A 17,281-nucleotide genomic window follows, 5' to 3' on the forward strand; every position below is an offset into this window, starting at 1 on the left:
CACAATAATAATGCAAAAGAAGAAACTCTTTGCACTTTTATATCAGATATTATGGCAATCCATCTTCACCGTGACATTTTCATGGTGTGTTCTGGAACCACTGTCTAAAATATATTTTCCTTTTGCAGAGCTTATGGTCCATCATTGCATGGCTTCTTCTGCCAGAATTCAAGGGCTTTGATGGAACCAACAATCGGAACAGCCAGTTCATGGATATCTAAAATCCACCTAAAAATAAGGCTAACAATCCAAATCCAACTTAATCTGAAACCAACTTAGTATAACGTGAACCTCAATCAAACCTAACTGCATAAATAAGCGAAAGGAAAACAAAATGACATCAGTATAAAACAGAATATAAGGCAAACTGCGAGTTAACCAAATCTAAAACCAACTGAATATAAAACAGTTCATTCTATAAGAAGTCTGTATATTTATTAAACCAAATTGAAAAGCAATGAATAATAAGCATGACTCCAACTGAACCAAAAACCAACAGACTATCAAGCTAACAAACATAAACCAACTGAATATAAAACAATTCAGGTCTAGAAGAAGTCCTGTATATTATTAAACCAAATTGAAAAGTAAATGAATAATAAGCATGATCCAACTAAACCAAAAACCCAACAGACTATCAAGCTAACGAAACATAAAATTAAATCGATATAAAATGGACCTAATATAAAACTAATTTTAAGTTAACTGAATCTAAAATTCTTTGAATATAAGCTACCTGAATCCAAATCAAAGTGAATAATAGGCTAACTGAATCTCAACCTCATGAATGGGTCAGTGGAGAAATAATTGCCCCTGCTGGGGGAGATCAAGTATCTCCAGGTCTTGTTCACGAGTTTGGCGGTAAGTTGGCTGTGTGAGATTGATTGATGGATTTGGGGCTTTGTCTGATGTTTTATGGATGCTATACTCGTCGATTGTGGTGAAGAAAGAGTCAAGTCAGAAGGCAACACTCTTGATTTAGCAGTTGATTTACGCTCTTAACCGCCCCTATAGCCAAGAACTTTAAGTAATGACTGAAATTGCAAGGTCGTGGATACAAGCAGTGGAAATGAAATTCCTCCGTCGGATATTCAGGCTTACACTCCTGGACAGGGTGTCTCATTGAAAAGAGAGAGCTGACATGGTTCGGGCGTCATCTCCATAGAGAGGTCTTCCAGGCATGGCCAAGTGGGAGGAGACCCTGGGGAAGACCCAGGACACACTGGAGGAATTATATTTGCCTGATCCCAAAACCTTTCCAGGCCTGTGAGTTCTCCAAGCATCCCTAGCCTTTCCAGGTCTTGGGATCCCCCACGAAGAGTTAGACTACTTAGCCAAGGTTGAAGAAATGTGGAATAACCTGCTTGGTCTACTGCCCATGCGACCCAAACCTGGCCAAGCAGCAAAAAATGAATAAATGAATCTCGATATGAACTGAATATAAAGCTATGAAGCAAACAAAACATAAAGGGAATTCAATGTTAAAACCCAAGTAAATCTTCTAAAAATGGGCAAAAACAGACATCCCAAACTAAGCCAAGAACAGAACCAATGGAACTTGAGTAAACCGAGGCTGAGATAACTGATTTATGGCAACCAGACCCACCATCTTGAGAAACACAACAGATGGGCACACAACAGTTTTGTTGTCTTTACACACAGTCCTTATGGCACTATGGGTTTCAAGTTGTCATCAAGTAACACCGTGCAACTTTCTCAATTTCCAATCATCCGAACTCATACTGTGTGTGATCAATCAAACGCTGGGACAGTGTGAACCAGAAGGTATTTCTGGATATTCTGTTGTTCAGCTCATTGAAGTGTTAATTCCCCCACACCTTTTCACCAATTCACTCCCACTAAGAAACAACAAGCAAGCCACAAACCACACATTGTTTCGGGCTTCAGAAAATAACGCATGCAAGCCGAGTTCCCATGTGCCCATTCTTTGCGAGGCCTGATGGTAAAATGACATAAGAAACGCAGCAGTATTTTCCCTTTCCTGTGGATACAAGACATATCGTCACAGTTTGAGCTTCTTGCACCTGTGACTGTATTTGTAGGACCTAAAAACAAACCACTGTGCATGCAGGCTTTGCTCCAGCAGTCTACCTGAAAAAAAGAAAAAGGGAAACCAGGGATGTTTGAAGAACTAAATCTTTTAAACCTCTCTTTATAAACCAGTCAGAAGAGAATAGTGACCATCCAACCAAGCAACCAATCAATAATAATGCAGCTCCATGTCCTGCAGCACATTTTCGGAGGATCAACATACTCATTTTGACGAGATGATACTCCATCAACCCCCATATCATAATATTAGGGTTAAGTCTGCTTTAATGATTAAGGCATTGAAAGCTGACATTATCTGCTGCACAAATACAACCCTTGCCAAAAGCTTCCAAACTATGCAATGCTGCTGTCCTCTGCAGAAGCATTACCCATGCATGTCAGATATCCTGTGCTTTGTGTCATATTGAGATAATTCCATTCTACTGCATGAAACAGTCATTACAAAAGGTCAAAACAAAAGAATGGCATCAGAGGATAGACATAGGATCATCAAAAACATGACATACCACTGCCCTGTGATTATTATTAATCCCCATTTATTCTCCAGAGCAGATTGTTATGTTCTTTGGGAGGAAGGACAGATCTTAATCCCAACCCAACAATCCCAGATTAATCCGCTTTTTTTTCAGGAGAGATTGATGGCTTTAAGAGAAAGAGAAGAAGCTTATCAGGACGGGTGTACAAACAGGTCATTTGGCTCATATGAAGGGGTTAGAGTTCAATGCACCTATTAAACAGATTTCTTTAAAAATATCAGATAAAACTGAAAATGTCCAACTCTCTCCAACAAACAGCCACAAACCCAAATATACTGAATAGTTATTTATTTATTTATTTATTTTGTATTGGAAGAAAAAATAGATAAACAGCAAATTAGGACATTTGAGAAGATGGAACCAGCAAGTGTTTGGTATTATTTGGGAACAGCTCCCACCCCACCCCCCCCCTGTTTTTGACATGTGTCTTACTGAAATGCTGATTTTGTCTTAGTTTCAGCACAGCATCTTCTTCAGCTAAAACACAAATTATATCTTAAAACAGTTGTATTTTGACAAAGTCCATGGTTGACCGTTCTATGGCAGTATTGCTAGTTCTTGTGATTTAAAACTACATCCAACTTTGACACAAAGCAAAAACGAGTGGATCCAAAGGACACCAAGAATGATGAGTTTCGAGTTGAGCTTTTTCCTACTTGGTTGCTACCCTCCCAGGATATCACAAATGGCAACAATTACAGAATATATAATTCCCAACCATGCAAACCTTAGCAACATATGGTCAACATGTGATTGACAGATTGTTCAATGCTTCAAACAAGAAAATGTTCATATGCGAGTTTGTTTCAAATGTGCAAATGAGATGTACTTTGGGGGGGGGGATGGTCTGGCGTCACAACGTTCAACACGACGCACGCCAAAGTGTTGACTCAGTGAGTCCTGACGGCATCTGGCACCACGCCATGATATGTTACAAGATATCATGATACAACATTGTGTTCCAGGAAGACAAAAATCTGAGTTGGCGGTTTAATGGCAGCCTGAGGCTGAGTGAAGAGCATTCTTGGCGATATATAAGGCAAAATAATAGGCTCAAATCAGTAACATGCTGTTGCAAACTCCACCATACAATGCCCATAAGATGAAGTCAAGAATGCCTGACAGAAGACGTTCTTCCTCTACACACTGGTATTGACGTGGTGATTTTCATAGATGTTTTGTCTGGTCTAGATGATGTTGTGGTGGTGCCTTATGGCAATGCTGTGACATAATCATGCTAATGTGACATGTTGAAGCAGCATTATATAGCTCCATGGTGGGCGAGGCACTTTCCAAGACAATTGGACAAAAATCCCAAGTGCAGTTTGCGGTGGGATCTTTACAACTGGTAAAAGTGGAAACCCATCTTAGAACCTGGATGTTGGGTGGTGTTGCTGAACTGACCCAAATAGCCAAATTTATCATCAATCAAATTGTACATTTTTCATCCGTTTCAGAGATGCAGAATCCACAACATTTATAAACCCAAAAAATTTAGCAAACTGAGCAAAAGCCTGTGCATGACCTTCAACAACAGTTCTTGAGATGATGTTGGAAAAGCAACAACATCATTCCAACTCCTGTGGTGCCATTGAGCAAGGGACTTAACTCTCACTCAAGCAACAAAAAAGACAATGCTCTCAGCAAAATATCCCTGCATAAAAATGTTTCAGCTCAAAATTAAATAGCTCAACACATAATATGTGCCCAAAAATAAAAAAAACTTGAAAATAACACGTTATGAGTATAATTGCCCAAAATAAAAATACTTTGTAGTAAGCTGTGCTTTGAATAAAATACTCTATTAGCTGCAAGAAAAAGAAGCAAATGTGACATTAAATCAGATACTTGATGAAAAACACATTATTCTAAGAAATAATTACATTTCAGTGCAGTGTCCAAGTTGCAAATTGGCTCTGAGGTGTTAAATGTAATCAAAGCATTTCAAAATATGCACAAAGAAGCAATTTTATTATGATTTTTTGCAGGTGTTGTACCCAAACTATCACAAAAAGGAAAAAAAAAAAATGCAGCAAGCATCCATTGCTGAAGACGGTGAGAATGTGTCACTCACAGCGCTACTGACATGTGCAGGTGTTAGTTAGAAATTATCACACAAAATGAAGAAAAAAAAAAAACTTCACTATCAAAGTTGCGAATTTGCTGTCACACACACACACAAAAAATAATTAATAAAAAAAATTGTACAAGCTTAGGTACAGGAGCAGCTATCACTCGTCTAAAGATGCCGAATGTAAAATACATATTTATCAGTAGGTTTTGGACTATGTTCAGTTTAAAAAAAAAAAAACAGCAAGAGATGGAGCGGTGGTCCAGCAGCGCCAACTCGTCTTGTATTCCAGAAGGAGCCTCATGATACATTATGGTGCTGACGTTTCAAGGGTACTTGTTCTGAGAGGGATTTTGGATAACCCCCGAGATAAGCTGGCCATCATCGGCAGGACGAGAGGGACTGTGGCGTCTGTTGTCCGCCACATCAAGGAGACTCCTTCATTACTGCCTCGCTGCTTCCGCTAACAATTTTTCTTAAATCAGCAGTGATGCTGGTTTTTCCTATTTGAGGTCATCTTGAGCATGCCAACGGGGCCCAGATGAAACTCAGCTCTTTATTAATTGACTTTTCAGTCTTGTTAAATAGAACTGTGCCAAAAAATGCATTTGTCAGTTAAATTTTGACAAATAAATATACATATATATGTTGGCTCCAAAACATTCAAGCGGCATTTTCCTCAATTGTGCATGTTCCATTTCATACCAAAAATATGTAAGTGTAATTTATTTCTTTACAAAATATTTTAAAAAAGAATCACTGCAATATAGAATTCCAGGCCAAGTGTTTCCATAGTCCAAACAAATGGCTTTTTTTAAACATCACAGAGATTCCAAAAGATTCCAGAACTGGTTACGCGTTTAAACGCATATTGACTTAAATATTCGTGGAATAGGACCGAATTTTATACAAATTTAAGCTCAGATCACAATGCCAGTAAGTGAATGAATTTACTGATTGTGTATTCCAGGCAACAAACTGCCAATACTTTTGGTTACGTTCACTTATGGTGCAATCACACTCCGACGATTAACCTAGAGTTTGCCGATGGAGAGTGAAAAGTGTTCAACATCAATCAACACCAATTTCCTCCAGACTCAAAGGAGCTAAGTCAACGTCAGTCGGGCGACGCTAACGTTTGTGGTGGTCCAGGAAAAAATATTCAACATGCTTAAATCTCTGACAAATGCACGTGACCTCTACTAGTACGCCGTACTGCTTGAATATTCTTAATTCATAATTGGGATTGGTTGTTCAAGTGGAACTGTTTAAAAGTGTTTTCACTGCTCAAACCACAACACTACAGGCTTATCAAGCCTGAAGGTCAAATTGCCCGACCGTTTTCCTCCAGAGGAATTTCTTCGGTCTGGGGAACATTTGGCTGTTTCTTATCTCAACTCACAAAGACAATAAACTGTTTTCATAGGATTGAAGCATGCTCCATTCCTTCCCCCCACCCCCATCAAACACCCCCCACTCCAGCTTCTACTCACGTCATTCCTTTCCCCTTCTGCAGGGGTGGTGCAGTTTTAGCTGCTGCCCCCCAACACTCCCCCCCCAAGCTGATGGGGCGCATCTCAGGGTTGCTGCATGACCTTCACCCACTTGCCTCAATTCGGATAATGGACTTCTTCAAACTTAGTGCACATAAACATGTCAAATGTGTATGTGCTGTCTTTAATTCTGATGTGTGCCATTATTACAGTAAACAAGTAATAACTGTGGACTAATTGCTGTCTGAGGTAACTGGAGTGCAAACATAATTTCATCCACTGTGAGATCAATAAAGTCATATCTCATCTTATCTCAAATGTCAAGGAATATGTAGAACCTGTCACAAATGAAGCAATCGCAGTTATCTTGAGATTATATAGGCTGACGTCACAAACATTGAGTTGACGATCAGCTATACCAACCTATGCAACCGCTCCGCAGAGTGCGCCAACCAATGCATCCAACCTCCGATGGTGAAAAGTTGAACTATGTCCAACAGTAACTGAGTGGACTGTGTCAAGCTCCACAGTACAACATCGCCTTCTGCTGAACGACATCAACCAGCATTCAAGACAGGAAATTTGGACCTCTGGAGCGAGCCTTCGGCAGTGACGCAGGCGGAACGGTTCCCCGAAAAATCGGTCCCCCCTGATGACGCAGTTTACGGATTAACACCTGTTTCTGTTTCAAACTGCACACCATCATCATCTATCTCAGTGACACATATCTGAAGCTTGTGTATAATAATAATTTCCACATACATTCAGCATTATTTCATCACAAAAGGCGGCGGAAGCGATCAGAACGCCGTGGCTAAACGAGCTGCTAGCTGATGCGTTCACTGCGTGTCTGACATTTCAAAGCGTCACAGAATTTCGCCTAGTTTCTGCTTAGAACAGCCTAGTTTCTGCTTAAAACTGACTTTAGAATGATTTAAGAGCTTTTACCTTCATCATGTGATGGTTAATAATCCCATTAATCCATTTGATTGCTTTGGGTGAAGAGACTCCATCTCAGATGTGCGGCTGTGGTCCGAAATGAGGCATGCGCAGATGCAAAAGGCGGAACATTCGGTCTGCGACACCAGCATTTTAGAGAGACTTTTGAGATTCTGCTATGTTTGGCAACACCACTCATTTCACCTCATAGTATGAATGGCTCCTTACAATGTACCTGTATTTTTCGATATGCTTTTCTCTCGATTTGCCATGCCTAGGTATTTTGGTTTGCCTTCTACTGTATTTGCACACTTTGCCTGGTTGTTGCACAATTCTATTATCAATGCTGATGTGGCACTGCAAACTTCCCTGTGTGGGACTAATAGAAGAATATCTTATCTCTTATCGCTTATCTTAACAGAGGAAGTGATAAAGGAGGTGAGGCATGAGATGAAAATGTGACATCACCCACATCTGACCAAGGAGGAAGCCATTCCTCTAAAATCAACATCATAAAGCTATGATCTGGTTGTGTCCTAATTGTCTGGGGTGCCTAACTTCTGGTCATGCGATAAGAGTTGCTGGCACAATCATAAAATGCATGATAACCATCACGCCTACTCATAAACTGCATCCCAATTCAGGGGCTGCACCCATCTAAAGTCGTGGCCCACGAAAATCTGGCCTTCAGAGATAGCAGAAGCTGAACCAACCATTCTGAAATGAGACTGTCTAGCCCATGTAGGATTTCCCAATTGCATCATTGACTTTTCACACCCCCAAAGCCTGGTGAGCTTGACAGCTGCATGCAAAACACAAGTGCCGTTGGTGGAACCAATGGTTTAGTTATTTTTCACTACGTATTTATACTTTACTTAGAACCATTAACTAGACATCTGGAGTCTGAAAGTGTTCTTTTATTTGGGTGCTTGTTTTGTTTTTATATTTGTTTTTGCTTAGTTTTGTTGTCTCTGTCATATCTCGCACTATCGATTGATTTATTTATTTTCATCCCAGGTTACAAACGATATTTTTACTCACATTATTATTATGAAATATACATTATTATACTGTAACTACATATAATACCATCAGAATGTAATAGTATTACATATTACTTAACATTTTATATTTATCATAGAACAAACTGACTATATCATATAACAGGCAATGGATAAGCCAAACAGTAACAATTTAATGTTGTAAATTGTGCACAACGGAATACAGACAACAATCAGTTTGGGACTACAGTCAATTACACGTTGGGTGACGTGTGGGCAGGCTTGAGGATAGGAGACGCCCGTCCAGAACCGAGCCGGATCCCACACGGCCCTCACCGCCAACGGACCTGAAGAACACCGGAGCCGCCAAGTCCTGGGTCCCCAGGTGGTCACCATCTTCAGCTGTTAGACCTGGTACTGCTGGCAGAGAACAGAAACAGCACAGGTGAGTGTGAGTACGCACACTCAGTAATCCCACAGTCTGTGTTCAGTAAGGAGGGAGCACCTCCACCTCCAATCACACACTCGTGCAGCTCCTGTCTAACCACTTATCTGGTTGGGGTGTGAAGCGAAGCCGTCGCTGATCACACCAAATGCCAATCCCACAGATAAGGCAATCACCACAGGAAAACGGCTGCAAAAGAAGTTCAGACTATTACACAAGGTTTTGTTCAGCAGAGAAAATTACCTCCAAGGTAGCTGATTTCTCGGCGAGGAGGTGGAGTTGCAGTGCGGCCTTTATGGTGATGGTGATGAGTTGACTGAGTGACAGCTGGTGCTGATGATGAGTGACAGCTGTCACTCCCGGCCTTTATGGTGATGGTGATGAGTTGACTGAGTGACAGCTGGTGCTGATGATGAGTGACAGCTGTCACTCCCAGTGGCTCCGGCGCCCTCTTGTGCTTGAAGCCCACACTCCAAGCAGGGCGCCATCTGGTGGTGGTGGGCCAGCAGTACCTCCTCTTCAGTGGCCCACACAACAGGGCCCCCCCCTCAACGGGCGCCCCTGGCGCCCGACCAGGCTTGTCCGGGTGCCGCCGGTAGAAGTCGGCCAGGAGGGCCGGGTCCAGGATGAAGCTCCTCTTCACCCAGGAGCGTTCTTAGGGTCCATACCCCTCCCAGTCCACCAAATACTGGAACCCCCGGCCCTTTCGACGGACATCCAGGAGCCTGCGCACGGTCCAGGCAGGCTCTCCATCTATGATCCGGGCAGGAGGCGGCGCCGGTCAAGGGGTGCAGTGAGTTGATGTGTGGTAGGGTTTGATTCGTGAAACATGGAACACTGGATGAATCCGCAGTGAAGCTGAAGCTACCAGCTTCACTGCGGCCGGACTGAGGACTTTGAGTATGGTAAAAGGTCCTATGTACCTGTCCTTTAGCTTCAGGGATTCCACCTGCAGGGGGATGTCCTTTGTGGATAGCCAAACCTCCTGCCCGGGCTGGTATGCAGGGGCCGGGGAACGCCGGCGGTCTGCATGGGCCTTAGCCCTCGTCCAGGCTCTGAGCAGGGCAGAGCGGGCGGTACGCCACACCCGACGGCACTTCCTCAGATGGGCCTGGACCGAGGGCACCCCGACCTCTCCCTCCACCAACGGAAACAATGGGGGCTGGTACCCCAAACACCCTCAAACAGGGAGAGGCCGGTGGCAGATGAACTTGGCTATTATGAGCGTACTCGATCCAGGCCAGATGGTCACTCCAGGCCGTCGGGTGCGCGGAGGTCACGCAGCGGAGGGCCTGCTCCAGTTCCTGGTTCATCCGCTCTGCCTGCCCGTTCGTCTGGGGGTGGTACCCAGACGAGAGACTTACGGTGGCCCCCAGTTCCCTGCAGAAACTCCTCCAGACCTGGGAGGAGAACTGAGGACCACGATCCGAGACAATGTCCGATGGAATCCCATGCAGACGCACAACATGGTGGACCAGGAGGTCTGCAGTCTCCTGGGCCGTCCGGAGCTTCGGGAGGGCCACGAAGTGGGCCGCCTTGGAGAACCGGTCCACTATCGTGAGGATGGTAGTCATGCCCTGGGACGGCGGAAGGCCCGTGACAAAGTCCAGGCTGATGTGAGACCAGGGGCGATGAGGCACGGGCAGAGACTGGAGGAGGCCTTGGGCCTTGTGGTGGTCGGCTTTGCCCCTGGCACAGGTGGTGCAGGCCTGGACATACTCCCGGACGTCGGCTTCCATAGACGCCCACCAGAAGCGCTGCCGGACCACTGCCACGGTCCGTCACACCCCTGGATGACAGGAGAGCTTGGAACCATGACAGAAGTCTAGGACCGCAGCCCTGGCCTCTGGTGGGATGTACATTTTGTCCTTCGGACCTGTCCCCGGGTCCGGGCTCCGTGTCAGGGCCTCCCGGACGGTCTTCTCCACGTCCCAGGTGAGGGTGGCCACGACAGTGGACTCGGGGATGATGGTTTCCGTCGGGTCTGACAGCTCGGTCTTGACCTCCTCTTCATGCACCCGGGACAGGGCGTCAGATCGTTGGTTTTTCGTCCCGGGGCGGTAGGTGATCCGGAAGTCAAAACGCCCGAAGAACAGTGACCAGCGGGCTTGCCTGGGGTTCAGACGCCTGGCGGTCCGAATGTACTCCAGGTTCCGATGGTCTGTGAAAACTGTAAATGGTACCGATGCTCCCTCCAACAGGTGTCTCCACTCCTCAAGAGCCTCCTTCACCGCAAGAAGTTCCCTATTGCCGACGTCATAGTTCCTTTCAGCCGGGGTCAACCTGCGGGAAAAGTAGGCACATGGATGGAGAACCTTGTCGGACTCCCCGCTCTGGGATAGCACGCTTCTCAAAAATGGCTGCATGGATTCCTTCAAACTCTGTGAGAATGTTACTTGGACAGCTATGTAGAGGTGATTAGAATTTAGAATAGTTTGGTCAAAGGTCACGGAAAATGATTCCCAAAATGAACAACCATGCGCTACTTTTTCAGGGTCAGGCTCAAAACCTCTCAATCACCCCTCATGTTTTGTCCACAGACACGCATACAAACGCCAGTGAAAGCAATCCCCTGCTTTGCCACTTTGCCATCATACAGGGTAAAAATTAAAGCAAAATCAAATGACCCCAAATGGGAAGCAGTCCTGAACTGGCTATAATACAGTACATTAACCACTCTGAGCATTAGCATCACCAAACATAGCAGCACCAATATGTCAAATTTGGATCTCTATTTCAGTCCCTTTTCTAGCAAAATCCCAAAAACACAAGCTTTATCTCAGGCAATACAAGTCTCCAGTGTCTGACAGAATATTAGTCCACTTTAGGAGAGTGCTCTGACTTCCACCCCACCAGATGCCACCTGCTTTTATGAAACGGTGATTAAACTATGAAGCCTTAAACTTAATGTCGACTCCATTCAGCTCCAGATACTACTGCCAATGCTGCTTTGGATGAAACCTAAATTGGGCTTCGTTGAGTTCTATTCACACTCTGGAGGTTGGAGGTAAACTGGGAGCCATATTACGATGGGATGTTTGTCAAATGTGACCATTCATGTCACAGAAAGGGGTTACTTCTATTTCAGTTTCCGTTTCTGGCTGAAATGTGTTTGGCAAGGTTTCGTAGTGTGGTAAGTGTGTGATACTTGAATTGATAGGTTAAAGTGAAGTTCATAGCCAATTGACAAATGTACATTTTCAAAAAAACAGGTGGTAATGTACAAATCCTTTCGCCTTTTGTAGTTCAATTATGTCTTCTTGCACAAACATGAGCCACCTCCGAGTCATCAAATACGAGGCCCCAGTATTTACCTTGGTTTTAATATAGCTAATCGAAATACGCCCCCAATCCACAAATAAAAGCAGAGTTCTAATTGTTTTGTGACTCTAATTCTGCCTGTGCATAAACCGTCCAACGTACAATCTGCCATCGTGTTCCGACAACAATGTACCGTGCTGACTTTTTCATTAACAGAAAGTGCCGGTCCAACTTTTTTGCTGTTGTGTGGGTGACTTATGGAAGCTGAAGTCATTCGTCTGGCTCGGCGTGCTTACACCGAAATGAGATCTATGTGTAGCAGAATCACCAAACGATGTCAAAAAACTTCAACCTGATCAATAGTCTCACGAAAGCAGAAAACAAGACAGTGAGATATCAGGTATAATCAAATCCACACATCGCTCAGTATGGGGGTTTAGACCGAACCACATCAAAACGTTCCGCACATACCTCAACCCAAAACTGGACAGTACGTGCATCACAAATACCAACAAATACAGTTGAGGCTCAATCTGTTGGACGATCAAGCGAATACTCCTCTACCAATCCAAATAGAGTTAAATAGAGTGAAATCAGCTCTACCGTCTTGTCTAATCACATTTTTCAACTCCAATAAGCCATTCACAGCATGATAGAGTTGATTTTTACCCTGTGATAGAGTACATTAAATCTATTTGGACTGGACCAAATGTATCCTGGCAGAGTTTATTTTACTCCGTAAAATTGCCTTCAAGACAAACAATTCACAAAATTTTATACATTATAGCAATAAATAAAGCCAAGGTGATTTTTGAGATTCTGCAGGAAATTTAGAAAATGATGCATTTTCAGTTTCCAATTGATTGATGCGTTTCTTCAAAGATATCTTTTGCACTTTATGGCCACCACATGTGAACTACAAAGGCTTGAGCACAAACTAGCTCCTCATGCACACACATTAAACTGTGTGTCGTCATTATATGCAACAGGTTTTGCAATCATTTTACAGACAAAAAAAACCATCAGTCTACTTTTCTTAAATTGAGAAAAATGCCATTTAAAATGGGAATTTAACAGACAACACATTAGAAAATGCACAGATTCCATCAATAAAATGAAAATGGTATGTTCAAATGCTTTATTATGTTCCCTGTTTTTTTTTGTTTTTTTTAAAGCAGTCAAGTAAGTGCAAACATTTGTGGTTTGCATCTGTATTCTCATAATAAAAGCAAATATTTTAGTTTAGCATTGTCTAAAATGTTTGGTTTTCTCAATGTACTTTCAGAAATAATGTATTTCCAATCTTCTATTTTATTGATGTGTTTCTTTCAATGTTGTGATTTGCACTTCAGTACCACCATACTGAGGTAACAAAAACACAAATATCACAATGATATCGCTCAGGGTATAAAGATTAAAACTGTGTCTTGACAGAAGCCCTGAATGGGGGTGTTTGTCAACTGGATAGTGGCTTTAAGAACATCAGATGTCACTTTAACAAGTGGCACAATGTCCGAGAAAGTGACAAGATGTCTAGCAGGTGTGACGTGAACTCCTGGATACCTTGTCTTTGAGTTGCTGAGACAAAACATCAATAACTGCACAGTTAACAGCCAATCAGCTTGCTCATGTGATAAGCTTTCTTTTGTATTGCACTTTTTAAAGCATGTGCAAATTGAATTGGACTCTTATTTACAACAATTTACATTATAATGCCAAGAAAAAAAAAGGATTTTACAATCAATCCATTTTTTTTAGTTTTTCTTCAGTTGTCTTGAAGTGAAAATACAACAAAATTCAAAAAGAAAGGCGACAGAGGACCAATGCGTATCCTGCGCATTCTACACATTTCTATAAAATGAACAAGTAAATTTGATATGTCGGTCTTCACCTTTTTGACTATGTATGACTTAAGTGTGACTTCATTTTGAAGTCATCTGTAGCAATTTGTTACAAATGCTTGTTGCTCAATATATGCATTACATCATCCTTCTGGTTGTTTTGATTGATGAGATATACAAAAAAAAGTGTTTTTCAGCCCATGTTTTCCTTAATCTTTAACCAAACTACTCCAAAATCTAATCACACCAAGGTATCAATTTCAGTAATATTTCCACCAAGTATGAAGGAAATCTATCAAGCCGTTTTTGAGTTATCTTGTCCAAAGACATACAACACATGCCACTGAAAACAAGACCTTGCTTTTACTGTGTTGCCAGTGTGTGCAGGCTTAAATAAAGTATCATGAAGTCATGATTTTTGAAATGTTTTTAGTTTTGTTGATGTGTTTTGCACTCCAGGGCTACAATTAGAGTCTGACAGACTGGTAGATAAGAAAGATATGAATCTGGCTCCTATCTAAGCATTCATGCAGGCACATTAAAAATCTATTTCAATATTAATGAGTGCTATTAGCAACCCATGGTTTATAAGGGAAAACTCTAATCCAAAAATTAGGAAAAGCACACAGTATGGCCCTGAGGCGTGGATTGTAATCATGTGCTGCTGCAGTAACAATTTTCATTCATTGGCAGGGACAGGCCGCCTTGCCATGCATCACTCACGCCGTCATCAAAGCCTCGCGGTGGAGCGCGGAGACAAAGCCGAAAGATTTGCATATACCACGGTACAGTGTCGAACACTGAAGCATGTAACAATCAGCCGTGTCTTTCGCAGCACCGTGCCACCGTACCATCACAACGCAAATGTGTCATCACATCTGCAGACTGATGAGATTCACACACGAGGTCCACAAGGAAAAAAATAAAGCAATTAATTTCAGCAATTAAATTCAGCACTGCGCGTAGGTCGCTGTATAGTCTCCGTTTGCCCTTCCAGATCCTCCGGCACTGCCCACGCCCCAAATTAGTGCCAGACCCCTGCTGTGGTGCAGCGTGGGAAGCCCAGTGGTTGTGCACGCCCACCTTCTTACCTTCTTGCACCCTGTGTGCTCTCTCAATTTCACTCTCTCTCTTCTCTCTGGCCTGCCAGACGCCACAGATGCGCGCACGTGTGGTGCGCACATTACCCTGCCTAATGCTAACTAACATCCACTGCCACTTGACCTCGCTGTCAATATCCGTCCTCATAAGCACCATTCAGCCAGCCGCGAGCCTGCTTTAAACGCCATCATTCAGCGCTTACCAAATTATGCAACGAGGCTGAGTAGACAAGGATTTAATTCATTTATTTAGGAGCTGTATACAGGTCCCGGTACGGACACCTATAAAACACGCGGCTGCATTTAACCCCGCTCTGTCATTCATTCTGTTGGGTTGCACGTTCTGACAACAATTTGGCACCGTGGACAGAAAGGCAGCTTCTTGATTTGCCATATCAAGCACTTATTGATTTTTCACTCATTATGGAAAGACATAAAAAGAGAAGAAGGATTTTTGCCTTCCGTGCCAAGCGCGACACAAACATACCCGGCGGATAACACGGCAGTGACAACTAACAGGAATATCCAATTATAAATAATAATATTGCCAGCGTGAATGCACCATCAAAGTGTGACTATCTGAGACAAGAAGCAAAATTATTTGCATTTGAAGAGAGTTGAAGAATGAGCTGGATGACAAAAGCGGAAGCCACCCTGTGGGTTGGGATAAAAATGCCACCCACCCCAGAACTGCAACACTTATCTGTTGTCACAAAAGTCTTGTGTGGCTTATTGGAAATCTATTTCTCACTAGAAAGAGAGAGAAAAATTTAAGACACTAAATCCAAGGCTGTGTTTAATAAGATCATCAAAACATTTTAAAAGCCATCAAACTTATATAATGGTAACAAAACTATAAACTGTAGTTTTCACAACTTTGAGCTGCCTTTTGGTGCTAAAAAGACAAGAAGAGGTTGGCTCCAAGTCATATTCACCACTATTTGAAACTGGAACTGAATTATTGGTAACTAGCCAATTACCCGCCCCAGAAATGGAAACGTCCTCTTCACCAACAAAGCTATCACCTCCCACCTATCCCGGATTCCAGAGAACTGTTAGGGAGTGACTAAAGCTGCCTCAAGAAGACACCTTCTATTTCTATTTCTACTACTGCTACCACTGTTGAAGAGGTAAAAGGTTCAAAGAAAACAAATAGAAAGTATGACACCAACCTTTTAGCATGATTGTCGATGATGATGCAGCGCACAAAGTGTCTCTTCCCTTTACTACGACTACTTCTTCTTCTTCACCCGTTAGGGGGCACCACAGCAGATCAGTCATTTCCATCTCACCCTGTCCTCTGCATCTTCCTCTGTCCCACCAACCACCTGCATGTCCTCCCTCAGCACATCCATGAACCTCCTCTTTGGCCTCCCTCTCCTCCTGCCTGGTATATAGCTCCATCCTCAGCATCCTTCTCCGTATATACCCTCCTCTGCACATGTCCAAACCATCTCAATCTCACCGCTTTGACTTTGTCTCCAAACTGTCCCACCTGAGCTGCCCTGAGCTCTGTTGGGTTCATTCCTAATCCTGTCCATCCTCATCACTCACAACGACAATCACAACATCTTCAGCTCTGCTACCTCCATCTCTGCTTCCTGTCGTGTTGTTAGTGCCACAGTCTCAAAGCCGTACAACATAGCTGGTCTCACGACTGCCTTGTAAATTTTCCCCTTCACTTATCGGTTCATCTGTCACAAATCACTCCTGCCACCTTTCTCCTCCCTGCTTGCACTCTCTTCTTCACCTCTCTACCACACTCTCCATTACTTTGACAGTTGACCCCAAGTATTTCAACTGTATAAAAAACCCACTGGAGTCCCTCTTATTCACACAAATGCACTCAGTCTTGTGCCTACTGACTTCATTCCCTTATCTCTACAGCATATCTCCACATTTCCAGGCTAGACTCAACCTGCTCTCTACTCTTACGACAGGTCATCTGAAAAATCATAGTCCATGGAGACTCCTGTCTGATCTCATCCGTCAACCTGTTCATCACCACTGTGAACAAGAAAGGACTCAGAGATCCTTGGTGTAATCCCACTTCCACCTTGAATGAGCCTGTCATTCCTACTGCGCATCTCACCGCTGTCACACTATTGCTATACATGTCCTGCACTACCGTAACATACTTTTCTGCCACACCAAACTTCTTCATACAATACCACAACTCTTCTCTTGGCACCCTGTCATAAGCGTTCTCTAAATCCAGAAACACACAATGTAACTACTCCTAGCCTTTTCTATACTTCATTAGTATTCTCAGAGCAAACATTGCATCTGTAGTGCTCTTTCTCAGTATGAAAGCATATTGTTGCACACAGATCTTCACGCATTTTCTAAGCCTAGCTTCTACTGCTCTTTCCCACAACTTCATGCTGTGGCTGATCAACTTTATGCCTTTGTAGTTACTCAAGCTCTGCACATCACCTTTGTTCTTAAAATTGGAACCAGCACATTCTGTCTCCACTCCTCAGGCATCCTCTCACTTTCCAAGATTTTACTAAACTATCTG

This window comes from Thalassophryne amazonica, chromosome 23 (assembly GCF_902500255.1).
Source record: "Thalassophryne amazonica chromosome 23, fThaAma1.1, whole genome shotgun sequence".
NCBI lineage: Eukaryota > Metazoa > Chordata > Actinopteri > Batrachoidiformes > Batrachoididae > Thalassophryne > Thalassophryne amazonica.